This window comes from Prosopis cineraria, unplaced genomic scaffold, assembly GCF_029017545.1.
Source record: "Prosopis cineraria cultivar Desert tree isolate PC_DT_omini unplaced genomic scaffold, ASM2901754v1 PC6, whole genome shotgun sequence".
In the NCBI taxonomy this organism is placed as follows: Eukaryota; Viridiplantae; Streptophyta; class Magnoliopsida; order Fabales; family Fabaceae; genus Prosopis; species Prosopis cineraria.
In genome coordinates, this window is record NW_026555337.1 from 33,973,313 (window position 1) to 33,990,896 (window position 17,584).

The 17,584-nt window shown below is 30.3% G+C and overlaps 1 long non-coding RNA gene across 1 annotated transcript; it reads left to right on the forward strand.

Annotated features, from left to right (window-relative positions):
- Positions 1-12,191: 12,191 nt before the first annotated feature.
- LOC129312505 (uncharacterized) lies at positions 12,192-17,348 on the forward strand. The gene is made up of 3 exons (XR_008593604.1): positions 12,192-12,566; positions 15,603-15,937; positions 16,362-17,348. It is a non-coding gene; the product is annotated as an uncharacterized LOC129312505 (long non-coding RNA).
- Positions 17,349-17,584: the final 236 nt, after the last annotated feature.

Sequence of the window (17,584 nt, forward strand, 5' to 3'; positions counted from 1 at the left end):
TTGTAGGACTTATAACATATATATATCATGGAAATGGTCCTCACACTACTTGCAAATGCAACTTTACCACTACCTTACTTTCTAAACCTAATTACACACATGTTCAAATATATTTCTTCATAAAATTCCTCTATGAGGACTGAGTAACTCATATAATGAGATTATAAACCTAGTTATGCTAGATTGGCTTGTTACTTTTGAAATGTCCATGGAGGCATATGATTGTGCTCATTATATTGCTCATTAGGCTTATCATATGGACACTGATTGTACGATTATCAACATACTCTTAGTTAGTCCCTCCTTTTGTATGTTTCAATTTAAAATGTCCTCTAATCTACTAAGCTTTATCTTGAAATTGGAATATATACTATCTTGACGTGAATAATGCATTCCTCAATTATGACATAGATGAGAAGGCTATATATACCTATATACATGGCCTCAAATAGCAAGCACCACATGCTTGTTTCACAAAGTTGACTATAGCACTAATTCACTGTATTAAATAATTTTCAATAGGGAAAACATATCTCTGAGTCTTTATACTTTGCTTCAATTTTTAATTAGGTCTCTATAATTTTGTTTGTTAGAATTAAGTCATTATACTTTTATCCATTAAACCCTGTTTGTCCTTCCCATCATTAAACCCCTTAAAATGGGTTAACACCGTTAGCGGATGATGATTCATCACCAAGTTGGACTAAATGTGACAAGTCAATGATGAGGTGGATCTGTTCCACTGCCATTGCCTGTCACTCTCTCTTCATCGATCTCACCTTGACCAAACTAGATTTACTTGTGTCCTCCTCAGTGATTCATGGATTCCTGCTTGCCACCACCAACATCATTCATCCATCTTCAATCATCCCTAAGCCTCACTATTCTAGCGCCGAACCTTTGAATGCACTCCTCATCACTTTTATCTCAATCTCATTCCTCTCTATCTTCATAATCGATCAACGATGGGATTTGGGAAGAACACCTATTGCAACTTGCAACAAGAGGGTCTAAAGAAAGGGCCACAGCCTTGATTTTGGTTTACTTGCCCTTGCCCAAATACTCAAAATTAGAGAACCAAGCGGGCCCAGTTTTGGAGTTGTAGTATGCAATAGTGGTGGTGAATGGGGTTTTCGAGTTCAAACTCCATGGGAGGGAGAGGTTCCTGGGAGTAGAGGAGGCTAGACAGATGAAGAAGGCAAAGTGCAACTGCAATTAGGGTCGCATAAGGGATGAAAATAAAGTTGAAAAAATGACAGTTTTGGTAATATATTTTTAGAAAGTATTTTTGAAAGAACAAAAAAGCCAAATATTATTTTGAAGAATAGAAATATGGAAATATATTTTTTAGCTACTGTTTTGGGATTATTATTTTGGAGAATAAGGGAAATACAAAAAACACCTATTTTTATTTTATTTTATTTATTTTATTTTTGTTTTCATAATATGTTTTACAAAATACTAGTTCTTAAAATAATAAAATAAAGTTAGTTTCAAACAAGCCCTGAAAAACTCATTTAATACTATGTGACAGCAATTTTAGTCCACCTCATCATCCCCCTTGTCACATTTAGTTATTAAACCATTTTAACGGGCTCAATGACGGGAAGGATTAACGGGCTTTAACTCAATAAAAAATTGAAGCAAACTATAAAGACACATAGATATGCATCAATTTTAAACTTTAATTGTCGACATGCATAAGAATATTTAATCTAAAAGACATATTTATCCATTAGTTTTATTTTTTATCTAAAGTTAACAATGATTTTACATATTGTCATTGCAATGGTTAAAAATTCTTCATTTTTTTCTCCAAATATCATGAAAAATGGGTGGCACTGTTGATATAATAGTTTAGTACGTATATATTAAGGAAATACTTTTAATAACATTGATAATAAAATCGTTATATACTTATATAATAGAATGCAAAAAATAAGTAGAGAATAATTATAAAAATATGTAATCTCAGGGTACTTGTTTGTGAGTAAATATGACCACTCACTACAGTCAATAAAGGCCCTACTGGTCTACGTCAATAAATTCAACTGAAATTTAACAGGGATGGTCATGAGTCAACCTTTGATGGTTGTATATTACTAGAGCCTAACTTGATGTCATGAGCGTGAATGAAACTCCAAGGGATCTCAAGACTAAACAATGAAAATTTTCGATAGTTTTTCTATCAAAAAAAAAAATTGCAACACCCTAACTTGCAACTGAACAATATTATGTCACAAAATAGGTTTGCGGCAGACTTTTTCTTGAATAGCAATGGGATTTTTTTCGTTGCTAATTTTCTATATTATTGTAGTAACATGCAAAGGCCAAATACTAGAATATGGTAGTATAGCTCTAGTGGCCTCTCAATTAAGTGAACTCAAAATTATATTCCACAACTCAAGCCCCCAAGATTTACTGCAATAATCTCAATGCAGTGTTACTGTATATCATCAGCTAACTACTAATTCACTTTAAAGTGAATAGTTAGCATACTCACTATAAACTTATTATATATCATCCATGATCTATAATAAGAAAAGGGTAAATGTGCATTTTTGCTCTTGAAATATTTTTTGAAGAGTACCCAACACTCTAAACTATTAGTTAAAGTAATTTTGTCCTTAAAGTAATTAAGAGGGAACATTTTTGGTCTTTCTGTTAAATTCCTTATTGGTCAATGTTGGAATTTCAGTTAATATTTTTAATAGTCAACGTTGAAAATTTGACGCCAAAGGCAAAAATGCTTTGTTTTAATTATTTTAAGGGTAAAATTATTTCAACCAATAGTTTAAGGTGTTGGGTGCTTCTTGGAGAATACTTCAGAGAAAAAATGCACCTTTATCCGTAAAAAAAGAAATCATTTGCCTTTCTTGTTGAAGTTTGAAGCAATTAATTAACTATGTCACACCCTAAAATATGGGAGCGGCCGGCATAGACATGTATCTAAACACATATCCCTTAAGCCTAATTCAATAAATTTTCTATTTTTTCAATACTTTTCATTTAAATAAAAACCTTAATATTTTGTCGAAATTCTGACAGGATCTCTCCTATAAAAAGAATCTCCCAAAATATTATAATACAAATTTTCAAAGAAATATTATAACCTATAGGAGCTTAGCTCTTTCCAGCTAATAGACAAACATATTTACAAATTAAAAAACCTAATCATAGCCTATATGGAGCACCTATAACATTATTTACAAAAGTATAATATATAGATTAAAATTTTACATAAAATAGACATTAACCAAAATGGCGTTACAACTTTAGTCCAGTAGAAAAAAATCTCTTAAATGATCTGATGGAGGTACAAGCTAGTTGAGACCAAAAAATATTTTTTTCAACAAATAACGTCCAAACTATAATATTTTTGTAAAATTAAATGAATAAAATACAATTGTTATATAAATTAAATGAAAAAGTAATTCAATGTAAATAAATTTACTAAAAATAAAAGTTCTATATAACTTCAATAACAAGAACATTTGAATCTTTAATGACAAAGCAGTTATACCATTTGATCTTGATAAGTTAAAATAATTAAATAATAAATAAGAATAACAATATTTATTAAATTAAAAACCATTACGTTTGAAATCACCAATTAATAAAAATTTCATACATTTTTAGGGGATTTATCATAATAATTTACAAATGTGGACACACAGTTCATGAGGGTAAATAACCAAATGTGATTTATGCCGCAAAAACAAATGTGGACACACAGTCCATAAGGGTAACTAATCAAACGTGGTCGAAGCCATGAAATAAACGTGAGCACACAACCCACGAGGATAATGCTAACCAAATGCGGCTCGAAGCCACGAAAACAAACACGAATACAAGGCCTATGAATAACAAACTTGAGAACAAAGCTCATGAAAATCAAACTAGCTAGTCATTGACCATGGCGCATCAAGGACTAACAAACTGTCATTAACAATCAGTGTTCTATATAAAGTCCCCTTAAAATGTCTTTTCAACTATAGGAGAAAATTATCACTTTCAAAAGAAAAGTTTTTCTTCTCAATATTAAACTCACATGAACTGTTTAAAATATCAATTCTTTTAAATATAAAAATTTACAACTAATATACACTTATTCACCAGTTTCCATGATTATCTTTATTGAATAAAAGAGTACTAAAATTTATAAAAGTATTTTTTTTCATAACTTATAAGTACTATATATATCATGAGAACTTCAAGAGCTAAAGAAATTTAATTAACAACAATAATTAATGCTAGAGAAACATACAGTGATAATTGTAAATTGTTGAAAATAATATTTGATAAAAGGAAATTTGCAAATGTATAATTGATTGAGACGTTATCCACTTACCTGCAATATTACCAAATGCAAAACTCACTCTTTAAAGCTTCATTCCTTCCTTACTACCTTAATCGAGATTTTTTTTCTTCAAATCCCCTATTCAATAATAAATTTTAGTGACTTTTATCCAAGTTTAATAAACTCCCTTCCTATAACAACACTATAGTCACTAAGTTCCCAAATCAATCCAATATATACCCAAAATCCTTCAATCCTTACAATACTTGCACGCGTGTGTGTCCAAAGCTTTGTCTATATTATACTTGTCTTTCCAACTCACCTCAAGCACAAGTAACTAAATTTTAATCAAGATATATACATTACATGCGTGCACACCCAACTTTATAAATTTAAAAAAAATACTTCTATAACCCACTTTATCAAACACTTTATGTGCACTCCAAAATGAGTCATAAATCAACACCATAATTTATAAATCATCAACCATGCAATTTCCAAAATGCAATTATCCACCCAATAACTACATAATCAAAATCCTCTACAAGGCTAAGTTGACTTAACTAACCCATACCAAATGCATCCTCAGAAGAATTGATGGAATTCATCAATTACATAATTAGATAAAAACTTCTTCTAGTAGACATTTTTGTCAAACATCTTTCATGCATTAGTTCTTAAGCTCAAATCAAACATTTTTCCTCCTTGATTCTAACTCTCAAAAATTTTACAAAATAGATATTTGAATCAACCAACCTCCCAAATTCCATAAAAATAATTGTCTTCTAATGATAGTTTATTTAATCAATCAACAATATTGTCATCATATATATAATGTCATTATATAACAATAATCCCTCTGAGTCATTTTGTTGAAAACTTTGTAGGCAATAAACCTTAAACTATGACCAAGCTTCTACTTATTCAATTTTTTAATTTCCAAAATTCTCCAATATCAATATTTGCATGACTATGCTTCTAAACAACTAAACACATTTTATTATTATTTGTTTTATATTATTTTAACAGCCCCATAGAATTTAAATCATAAACACCTACTTAACGATTGCAAAACTTCATTCTCCAACAATTAATAAAATACAATAAATTTATCTTATTATTTGAATTATAATAATATGGGTTATTACAAACTATCTACAAGGGGCAATATTTTCATGCATGATTAAACATACAGCTACTATCTGTTTAACCGTCGGTATACATATAAAAGGTAGAACCGATGAAGTGAGGGAGGTTTAGAGATTAAACATACAGCTACAAGAACTGGTGTGGGCCAATCCTCCACTCGACGCATGTGTCTCTTACTTTATCCCTAAAAAAGGACGTGCCCTACATGATGATGATAGTCCCACTCCAAGTCATATATATTCTTCTGCTTTACTATACATATAGATTTACATACAGCTACGCACACATAATCATCAAACGGATCTCTCCGTGTATGTGTGTGTACAAATATTGAAGGAGCGTCAGATACTTCCATGCAGCGAAGACAAAAAGCTCTTCTCCACAAATAATATAGCAACGGTCCAGTGGTGTTGAAAATATCATATTATAATTATTCATAGCATTATATCCCTACATCTCCATTGTGTTATTCCCCTCCTTTTGTTTTCTTAATTATTGTTTCTCTTTCCCCTATCCGCCGTTCTCCTTGTAACATGACACCGCCTTCAATTATTTTCAGCACTTAATGACTTCGGTTCAAGGGAACTCTTACACCCGGGAAATAGTTTGTCCAAGGACCAACAATTTCATCAAAAGACCACAATAGTTAGTTGTTTTCGAATCATATCCAATAAATTTTGAAAATACACGGCAGGATTTTTGAGACTAAAATGTAATAAGATGTTGAAACAAAATGACCAAAATATTCTCTTGAATGACGATTACTTTATTATTATTTTTTTTTACGTCTATGATGTATTAAATCCATCATGCATACAATAATTGTGTCAATCCTGAACATATGGCCCCTGCATTATTTTCAAGTCCATAATATCATTTGGTCTTAACTATTATGGTAATTTGCTCATTCCACATGGCCGAGAATTTATTTCAATTAGATTCTCTCTGAGTCTGTAGTGCGTTTCCAAAATTTTGTGCACCTGATTCAAAGTAACTAGTTACTATGGTTCTTAGATAAAATTTTCTCACAGCTTCTTGCGACAAAACAATGGGCCGTAAATCTTTTTGGGCTTGCATAGGTGTTTATGCTGTCACTCTTTGGCACCCAATATCGTCGGCTTATAACCCTTGACATAGGAAGGACTGAGATTGGATATTCCAAAAGACCAAAATCTATCGAATGGTCAAAACCGGAGCTAATAATATCAGAGTAGCTTTGTCTCAAAAATTATAAAATCATTCTTGCAACGAGTTACCAAACAAGTGTACTTAACATGACTTTGGAAGTGTGGGAAACAAACTCTTAAATGCAACAGCCAAACTTTTTCACTTAATTAATATTTTTTTTTTGGGTAAAAATACTTTGGTGATTCTTCTTCTTTGCTCTCTTTGGCCTTGATCAACGGTGAGTCTAACTTATTCAACGACAAATGAGAAATTTTTTTGGATGAATAATATTGTAACGATGTGACCGTTTTTTTTTAATAAAATCATAAAAAAATTATGGCAGTATAATATATCATAGAAAAATAAATTAACATATTGTACAAAAAAATTAACCCGTAATTTATTCTTTATATTTGACTGGTTTACAATGTTGGTTATTATAGTTTGAAAAATATTCATAAAACCCTGAGCTGTAGTGTTGTGTTTTTTTGATATGAACCTAACATGGTTAAATTGCGTGATGATCTGGAAGACACAACTTAGGCTAGCTAAACTGTAAACCTGGAATCGTGTTAATTCAATGTCAACAAATTAAACACTATTTAGACTGAATCATAAACCTTATAGATATATTTTAAATTAGAACGACAAACATTGTAAATGAAGAACAACATAAATAAACAATAGGATTAAAAAATAAAATACACTTAAAATATAGGGATCCATATTGGTATTTACCCGACATTTTTTAGTCATTTTCCATCTTCTAGAAACCTTGCTTGGTCCAAAATATATGGTATTGGGTAACTTTTATATTTGTTTTTTTTTAACTATACCTCTACTTCATTTATTACTCTTTTTAAAAAAAATCATGCATTAAAATTTTAATTGTTATTACCAAGGTTCTTATATAAGGTATTTAATAAGGGTATAAATGAAAACATGTGGACATTTTAAGAATGTAAGGTTTCTATTAACATTGTTCATAAATTGTGAATTAATTAACTATATGACTTATATTATAGTCTGAGGAGTATATTGTATATCTCTTGCTTGTAGTGGGCACATCCTACCAATATTCAAAAACTACAACTAGGCCCCTTTGAACCTAAGTGTGATTTGAAATTAGTATAAAAAAGATAATAATATTCTTATTAAACATGTATACATTTCATCAATTAAATAATTTATAATTATTTCATCAGTAATTTATAATTATCATTTTAATTTTTTATAATTGTAACTTTTTTTATTCAATAATTAAACTAATAAGTTTAACTATTAAATATGTCAAGTTACAATTGTAAAAACTTAAAGTTATAGATAAAAATTACTGATGAAGTAATTGTAAATAATTAATGTTAAACTTTAGTAGTAACACATGATAGTTTAACTATTGAATATGTGAAGTTACAGTTGTATTGTCAAAAATTAAAATTATAATTGTAAATTACTGATAAAATAGTTATAAATTAATTATTTAATTAATGTTAATGTATATTTATGGGAGTATTATTGTTTTTATAGTCTAATTTCAAATTATACTTAAGTTTTAAGACACATAACTTTGGTTTTCACATTTCACAATATTTATTTATAAAGTAGTTTGTTCTATAAGATCTGTATGTAAATTTCCCTATTTAATATGGTTACAACATCAAGAATGATGCGCACGAGGGTGTGATGCAAAAAAAAAAAAAAAAGAAAAGAAAAGAAAAATCAGTGACCCGCACACACGCCCTCCGGCAACTAAAGAGGCATGTCAGAGAGCGATAGTCATCGAGGACGTTCAAAAGTTGCAAAGGAACAATGATTGTTGGGAAAAAGCGTCATGGCATTTCACGGCGTCCCCATTGTCAACAACATTGTCGATGACGATGAGCAAATGTGGGCGCATATTAAATGTCATTGTTAGTGGAAATATATCAACACCCAAACATTCTTACATTCATTTACTCCCTTCAATTCAAAATACATTTTTAATTACAATTCAAATACTAATAAAATTTAATTATATCTTTATTTTTAAATATAAATATTATAAGTTTTGCTTTTTACCTTTCTTTCCAACTGTCAATAATAAATTAAATAAAAAAATAATATTTTTTAATGAAGTACTATAACATGAAAAAGAGTGATCTACCTTGTAGACCAATAAAATTTTAGCTATCATAAAGAGTGAGAAAAATGTAATAAATACCAATCAGATTATACAATAAACTAAGTTGATAAATATAAAGGTAAAATAGGAAAAAAATTAAAACCTACTAAGTGTCTTATATTTTGAATTAAGATGAGTTGGGAAAAACGTCTTATAATTTGGACTAGAGGGAGTAAATCGTTATGATTGTAAAATAATTATCTTACTTTTTATAACAATATTTTTTTGTACAATATGTTTAATTATTTTTCTATTACATATTATACAGAAATTAATTTTGTTATGATTTTATAAAATAAAAAACCGGTCACATCTTTACAATATTATTTATCCCAAAAAAAAAATCTCATTTGTTGTTGAATAAGTTAGACTCACTATAGTGATCCCAGCTTATTTCTCAAGTTCTAAATGTAATAATTAGTTAACAAATATAAGATATCAATCTTCTTTATTTTTTATATACTTTCTTCCAAACTATCCTTGATGATGCGTGCAATCAACAAGGTAGTTCTAGATATAAATAATTAAAAGGAGGGATATTTTAGGGAAATCAGTGCATATTATTTTTATGATTAATTAGCATAATATTTTAATCCCAAGCCATAATGCATGTTACTCCTCTGTTAAAAATATGAGGCTTTTTTAATCATTAATTAATTTTATAACTATTCTATATGTAAATTAAAATTTCCTGAGAAATTTTTATCAAAAAATTCCTAAGAAATTTTTTAGAGAGTATATATTCTGTTTGAGTGAACGTATATTATTATAATTATATATATATATATATATTCAATCAGGAAATAATTTCAACAGCGGTCAACACGTAATTTTCCCAAAATTTCCTGTAATTACCATTTAGTCTATTCCACCCTTATTTCACAACGAAATTTTGACGGGGAAAAAAAGCTGAAGATTTAGTAACTAGACATATGAGCCATGTGTTGCACGTGATTCATTGAATGGGAAAAAATTGCCTGAATAGCCAAAGCACTTTGTCACTTGTGAGACAAATGGTGAACAAATGAAACTAAATTTGAAATAATGGAATGGAGCAGTTATGCTTTTTTTCCCCTTGTTTTTTTCAACTCAAGAGACACATTGAAGAAAATTACATTTTCAGTCAAAAACCGCGCGGATCAGCTTATTTGCAAAAGCCATACCTCATTTATGAATCTTTGTAGCTCAAGAATGTAAGTGGTTTGCTTACTTTAAATTAAAAAAACAGTCTAAAATTAAATTAAGGATTAAATGACATTTTGAACGCTGAACTATCACTATTAAAAAAAAACAACATAAATAATGATTATTTTTGCTTATAAATAAACTGTCATTTAAAGTCCTCCAAATAAATGAAAGTTATTGATCTATCATTTATTTCCTTATATAAATTATGGTTAAATAACTTATCATTTAAAATATATGTTTTTTGCCTTTTGTTAGAATAAATGATGAGTAATTATTTACTCATTATTTATAGTCACAATGGATGGCAAGTAAATTTTTGCCTGTTATTTATTGTTTGGTTAAGGAAGAATTACCATAGAATAAATAATAATTAAATATTTACCCGTCATTTACTGTAGCTATAAATGGCGAGCAACTTATTTACCCGTCATCTATTCTATAGTTTTTTTAAAGTATTGAGGTCTATTTTTTATAGCAACCTCCCTGTAACAACTACACAAGTAATAACCAAACAACAGTTCCAACATTTTCATACATAAATATCAATTGAAATTGAATTATAATCAATGCAAAATGAAACAAAAACTAATTTCTTATTCTAATTTATCAAGTAATCAATGTATTGAAATTTTTAAAGTAAAGTATTACCAACTAATATCAAGTAATTAATGAAAACTAGTAAAACTATAAACACTAATTCTACTTCCGCTAACTCTATTGATTTTTGTCTTTGTGCAATGATCACACTAGAAATATATACTGGCACCACTCTTCAATTATCTCATTTATTTGTGTATACCTAAATTCTTCAATATAAGGATCCTTATAATACTGCAATATATAAATTAGGATAAATGTGCAAATTTACCTCGGAACTTTTCCTTTAGGGGCACTTGGTATCCTAAACTTTTTGTAGGAGCAATGTTGCCTTGGAACTCTCCAAAATGGTGCATTGTTGTCCTGCCACTAGAGTTGACCATTTTGTCTAACTGGACTTGCTACATGGCAATTTTTTTAAATTTTAAAATGATAAAAGTGCAAATTTACACTTTAACTTTTCCTCTGGGCGTGCCTAGCATCCTCAACTTTTTTTAGGAGCAATGTTGCCATAAAACCTTCTAAAACGGTGTAATGTTATCTTGATGTCGGAGTTGACCATTTTATTTGACTTCACTTGCCACGTGGTAGCCACATGGCATTTAAAAAAAAATAAAAAAAATGTCATCCCCTCCCTCCTTGTGTCTCAATTGCACATCACTCTTCCTCCTTCATAGTCAACAATTCTTCTTCTCTTCATTCCTCCCTCCTCCACCATTGGCATTTGCACGACAAGAGCTAAATGAGAAGCCCTACAACTATCGCTTACTAAGTTGTTACTTCTCCCTACTTGGTGTTGGTCAACCTGGATTGTTAATTTTTTGTTCTTTTTTTATGAATATTTTGGGCTGTTCTTGAATTGTTAGATTCTTGAGTTGAGTTCTTTATTTTTCTCCTCTTTACCCCCTGTCTTTAATTTTTTTATGTTAAAAATTTGGGCTTGATTGTTTTTTTATGTTGAAAATTTGAGTTTGATTTTTCATCTTAGTGTTCTAAGTTATTTGACATTTTTAGTGTTGTGGATGAAGAAGAAGAAGCTGATGAGGACGAAGCATTGTTTTTTTTTTTAGTTTTTAAAAAATACTACATGGCAAGTGAAGTCAAACAAAATGGTCAACTCTGACAATAGGGCAACATTGCTCCAAAAAAAAAAAGTTAAAGATACTAGGCGCCACTAGAGGAAAAGTTTTAAGGTAAATTTACACCTTTATCATTTTTTTAATTTTTAAAAAACGCCACATGACAAGTCTAATTAAACAAAACAGTCAACAAACGGTCAACTTTAATGGCAGGACAACATTGCAACATTTTACAAAATTTTAGGGCAACATTGCTCTCACAAAAAGTTTAGGATACCAAGTGTCCCTGGTGGAAAAGTGTAATGACCTTAAATTTTTTTAAAAAAATTCCCAATTTATAGTTTATTTAAATTAGTTTTATGTAAATTGGAGGTGGTGAATTAGTAGAACTTATACTAATAACTTATCAAAGATCCAAAGTTTGAATTCTTTTAAATAATAGATTAATTTTATTTAGTTTAAAATTGTGGGAAAATTTTTAAAGGACCCATATCTTTTATGTAATTAGATAAAAATATTGTGTCCTCTATTGTAATTTTTTGAATTTCCTAATTTTTAGTGCTCAGATTCTTGTTCTTTCCTTCCCTCGTCAAACGCACGCACCGCCTCAATTTTTCCTTCCCCTCCTTCGGCCCTTTTGAAAGTTCCAGAGCCGAGAGAGATCGCTCCCTTCCCCTTCATTATTCCGGTGTCATTCCTGTTGCCGTCGATGGTGTGAGTGTGTGTTAGAACACCTTCCACCATTGTTAAAGGTCCAGCTCCCGAATTCTTCCTATCCCCTGTTTCGCACTGCCAATCACTCACTTTTCTGAGTGGCTGTACAGCTCGTCTGTCCATCAACGGCTATTCTTCCTTGCTGTCGTGATGGGCTTCTGGTAGTGGTGAAGACGCTGGTTTTTCTGTCACCGTTCTCCGCTCTCTCCAGGTTTGTGTTATTGCTCTGCTCCTTCCAGATTTGCGTGGGTGTGTGTGTTCCGTCTTCTTGCTTCACTAAAAATAAAAATTCACAGCTGAGAGAGTTGAAGTCGTTGGATTCTCCTTCTTTATTCGCTGTTCTTTGTTCGTTTTTCTGTTTAGTAGCCGACAGTAATATGTGTGTGTTTGGTTGCCATCCATTCTTTCTCCTCAACTGTCGGCTTCATGTATGTGTTTAACCTTCGTTTTTCCTTCCTCCGCAGCTGAAGTTGGCCGTGTAATTATAAGTGTAGGCGGAACTTCTTCTCTTCTACGGTTGAAAATTCTGCTTTTACCCATCAAAGTTGCTGTCATAATTTTGAGGAATTGAATTATACTTTAATTGTTGTTGTGCAATATTTTTAAGTTGGCAATGGGGTGAATGTTAAATGATTAAGTTCATATTAGAAGTTGATTAAATAGTTGGATGATGGTTGGGAGTTGAATTTGGATGCCTTCAAGATGTTTGTGAAAATATTTGAATTAAAAATTTAGGTGTTGTTTTGAATAATATTAGATGCTATTTTATGAATGTTAAGTAAAAAATTGATGAAAAAATTAAATATTGAAAATCATAGAATTTATTTGGATTGAATTTAAATGCTCACTAAATACTTGAAAAATTACTTAATAAATTATTTTAAAATTATGATTTACTTGTCAGAAAATTAAAGGCATCACTAAAATTAAAGTAAAAAGAAAAGTTAAGAGAAACAAGTTTTAATATTCTTGAAAAATTCTTAGGCGAGTGGGTAGCGTTTGAAATAAATTTCTAGTAATGTATTTATGAAAATTTTTTTATTTAAATTTTAATATTATTTTCTTATAAATTGTGTCAATATCTTTTTTTTCAATTAAAATTCTTACAATAATTGTTTTATTTATGAGTATATCTTGATTTTACCAATAATTTGTGTTAATGCAATTTGATTATTTAATTTCATGTTTGATATGAAAGTGAAGTGGAGCAATGGGAAATAATCATTGAACAGCGTGATTGAACATGAAAATTTTAAAGTTGCTTTCTTGCCTTATGAATGCTTGATTTTTATTAGGGAAACTGAGTTTAGAATGCTAGTTGCTAACGGCAGTTCCGTTAGCCTTTGGCACGCCATGGTAAATCTAGCTAATAGGGTGCTTGTAGGAAGTGCTAACCAACACATATGGATTAGAGGGTTGGTGATTCGTGAGTAGTGTGCTCACGCTTGTTTTCGTGGGCCTTATGCCTGCGCTTGGTTCGTGACTCCTGCCATACTTGTTTCGTGGCTTTTAGTCGTACTTGACTGGTTACTTATCCTTGTGGATTGTGTGTCCATGCTTGATTGATTATTTACCTTCGTAGATTATATATCTATGCTTGTTATTTATTCTGATAAAGTCCAACTGAATTGGATTTAAAAATTATCATTTTTATATTAGTTTCTTTAAAGGCATTTTTTTAAATTGCACCATTACTTGAAATTTTACATATATCATGAACAAATTTTTTTTTGATAAACTTATTTGGTTCTAATATTGTTATTGGTTTCATGATTATACCAATAAGTAAACTCGTCATTTATTGTTAGTTAAAGTAAGTGTTTCATCATTCCCTTGACTTTTTTAAATTAAGTTGTTAGTTACTATTTTCATTTTTTTTTATAATTTTGGATCGCTACTCACTGAAAACTTTCTTTAGTCTCAGACATTATAGCTGACCCAGTACCTCCTACTGATCATGGAGGCACAATATTACTTTTTGGATAGTGGGAGTACTTTTTGGCCATCCACTTTGATGTCATTATGTATTTAATTGAAATTATAAATTTAATGCTTCACGTATGCTGTAGTTTGATCTTAGTCTTGTTTTGTCATTGTGAAATATACTAGTGTGGAACTAAGCTCCTATCTGGTTTGGTTGACAGGTTTGATTACTGTAAAAATTTGGGGAGGTCATAGTTACTAGGGAGATTCTACCAAATTTTCTAAAAAATGTTTAAGATTTTTCTAATTTTCTAATTATATATATACATATATATTAGAGACTTTTTGACTAGTAGGGATTATTTATTGATATTTTATCTTTATATCTGGTTAATTAAGGCTTATGGAATGTGAGTATATATCATATTCTGTGCCGATCATATCCTCAATAACACAGGGTGTGACAAAAAGTTTCAAAGTAAATTTATACCTTTACCCTATAAATTATCCACCATAAATTTATTTTACTAAATTAAATTCATTACCAATTATAAAGTGAAAATTATTGACATACCATCGTAGGAATTGTGCTCTCATTATGCATAATGATGTTTTTCATGAACCTCATAATACAGAAGCCACAATCCAAACTATTTTTCATTTGTCTTGGACACTACAAATTAAAGAACCAATAAGTCCATATTAATGCATTAAAAAATTATGAATATTTAAATTAATAATGATATTAATTACCTTTATTATATTTCAAGTATAGGCCGTATCAAAATTTGTAAATGACTTGAAATTGTTTGTTTAGTGTTTGTGTAGTACAACACAATTGCCCTAATAAAAAAAGAAAGAAAATGTCAATATAGAAATAAACAAATAAATATATGAAATACTTATTTTTTGCACTTACGTATTATTCAACTCTAATAAAATTTGTCTATTTTCTAGTTTCCCACCAAGAGAATTGAGATAATATATCCTTGGAGTGCTACTGTATGGTTCAGTGGCAATCAACATCCAATGGTTCCTAATAGCATTAACAAGTATTATAAAATTATAACTAATTGACTAAATTAAGTATAACAAATTCATTAATATAAGTAAGAAGCAGGTTACCCTTGTCATTATGGTATTAAGAATAATGTTTCCTTTTGAGCTCTTGCTTTAAAATTTACAGTTAATTGCTTGGCTTGATCTAAAATTGTAACGTCCTCAATTTTAAATCAGATTAATTAAGCTCAAATAGACTAATTAAGTGTATTAGTGAGGTGTATAGTCAGAGAGGCCTAACGAGCATGTTTGGTCTCGGTTTTAGCTCTAAACGCGGGTCTAAAGGAGAATCAGGTCACCCGGGAATGAAGAGGAAGAATTTTTGAAGAAGGTGATTTTGTGCCACACACCACGGCTTGTGGATGAGCTGCTATGGTGCATGTATGACAACACACCTGGGAGAGGCTCTTTGTGCCATGCACCATAACGCATTGTGCATCCGCTACGGCACATGGTTAGATTTCTGCTGTATTAAGTTGCAAAACTAAAGCAAAAGAGAAGAGAAAAACAAAGGGAACTGAGAGAGAGAGACGAAAGAGCTAAGCTAGGGCTTGAAGAAATCGACTTGTAAGAGTAATTTGGAGCTTATAAACATCAAAGGTAAGCTTCCTTACTTAAATATTTCTCTCTTCTTCCATTTTCCTAGTGGTAGAAGTTAGGGTTTGATTAATAATGGTGGATTTCGGTCCATAAAAGATATGGGTCTGAACCTATTGACTTAAATAGAGTTAATAGGAGTAGATGAAGCTAAGTAAACTCGGTATTTATAATTTTATGATGATTAGTAGTTAGAGGACATTAAATGTCCGAAATTCTCATAAATATGGTGGTTGGGAATAATGTGGTTCCATTAATGATCGTTTAAGAGCTCAATGTTATTAGTGAGGGTTAAAGGAAGCTAAGAAGCCTTATGAGTTTTTTTGCATGAATCAATAATAAATCTTGAGTATTAAGAAATGTTGAAATGTTAGTAAAAAATAGCTCAAATATGGATATTGATGTTTTGTATGGTAAATGCTTGTAGAATAACTACTATTGACACCATTCAAGCTTCTTGAAAGTTTTGGGAGTGAGTAATTGAGAGGTGAAACTTTTAACCTCTCAAAGTTTTGAGGTAACCAGGAAAATTCTATCTTATGCTTTTCTGTGTTTATTAGTTTATGAATTTATGATTGATCATTGAAATGTGTAAGTTAAAATGAAATGCAAGTGTAGCTTGATTTGTTAGAAAATTCACTAGATTGATTTTGTGAGTTTTATGCCTTGTGATGTGAAATTCTTTGTGAACAATATCGGTGGATTTTCATATTATGTTTATTGAGAGTTCAATGACTTTGTGATTTGACAAGTAATATGAATTTTTCTTTAAGAGAAGTTCAATGATGTTTAAAATAGTGGAGTTCAATAATTTTGAAAGTTTGAAGTACAATGATTGTGAAATTGGAGTTCAATGACTTATTTGGTTTGAAATTCCATGAAATTATGTTTAAGAAGTCTAATGATTTGTCTAATGATGAAGTTTAATGAAATTGATTAGGTGAAGTTCTATGAATTGTATAAAGTTTGAATTATTGCATGAATATGCATTGTATGATCTTGAGAGGCGGGAGTTCGTCTAAGAAGAGGAGTAGATGATAAAATCCAGGTGGTAAGGCCCAATTCATGTGATTGTTTGCCGAATAGATTATATCTATATTATCCCATTTATTCAACGAGGGACTGTCCCATTAATTCAATGAGGGACCGGAACCTAGCTAGCTATCCACTGGTTTAATAAGGAAGCTAGTCTAGGGTATATGACACCCCATAGTGTGAGAAATGGAAGAAACCGTATTCCACAAGTGAGTTGGGTATGCCTTGGCTGGGTAATCCTCTCACAAGTGTTTAGGTTAGGGAAGTCATGGAATATAGACTATCCTATTATGTTATAACCCATGGTTTCATGTCAAAGGAATAAGGAGGATATAAGGGAGGTGTGATCATGCATGTAGTGAGTAAGGGCAAATAGTTGTTTGTATGTGACCTTGATAATGATAATCATGAGTTGAATCTTAATTACTTTCGATTACTTGTCAATAACTTGTGTGACTAACTCTTTTGATATGGAAAATTGTTATAAGCATTATTTTTTTTTCAATTTGCTATTATGCTTGAAAATGGGGATGTATATTCTTAAATCTTTTACACTTGGCCAAATACTTTCCTTCACAGTATTACTACTACAAAAAAAAAAGAATAAATGATGGT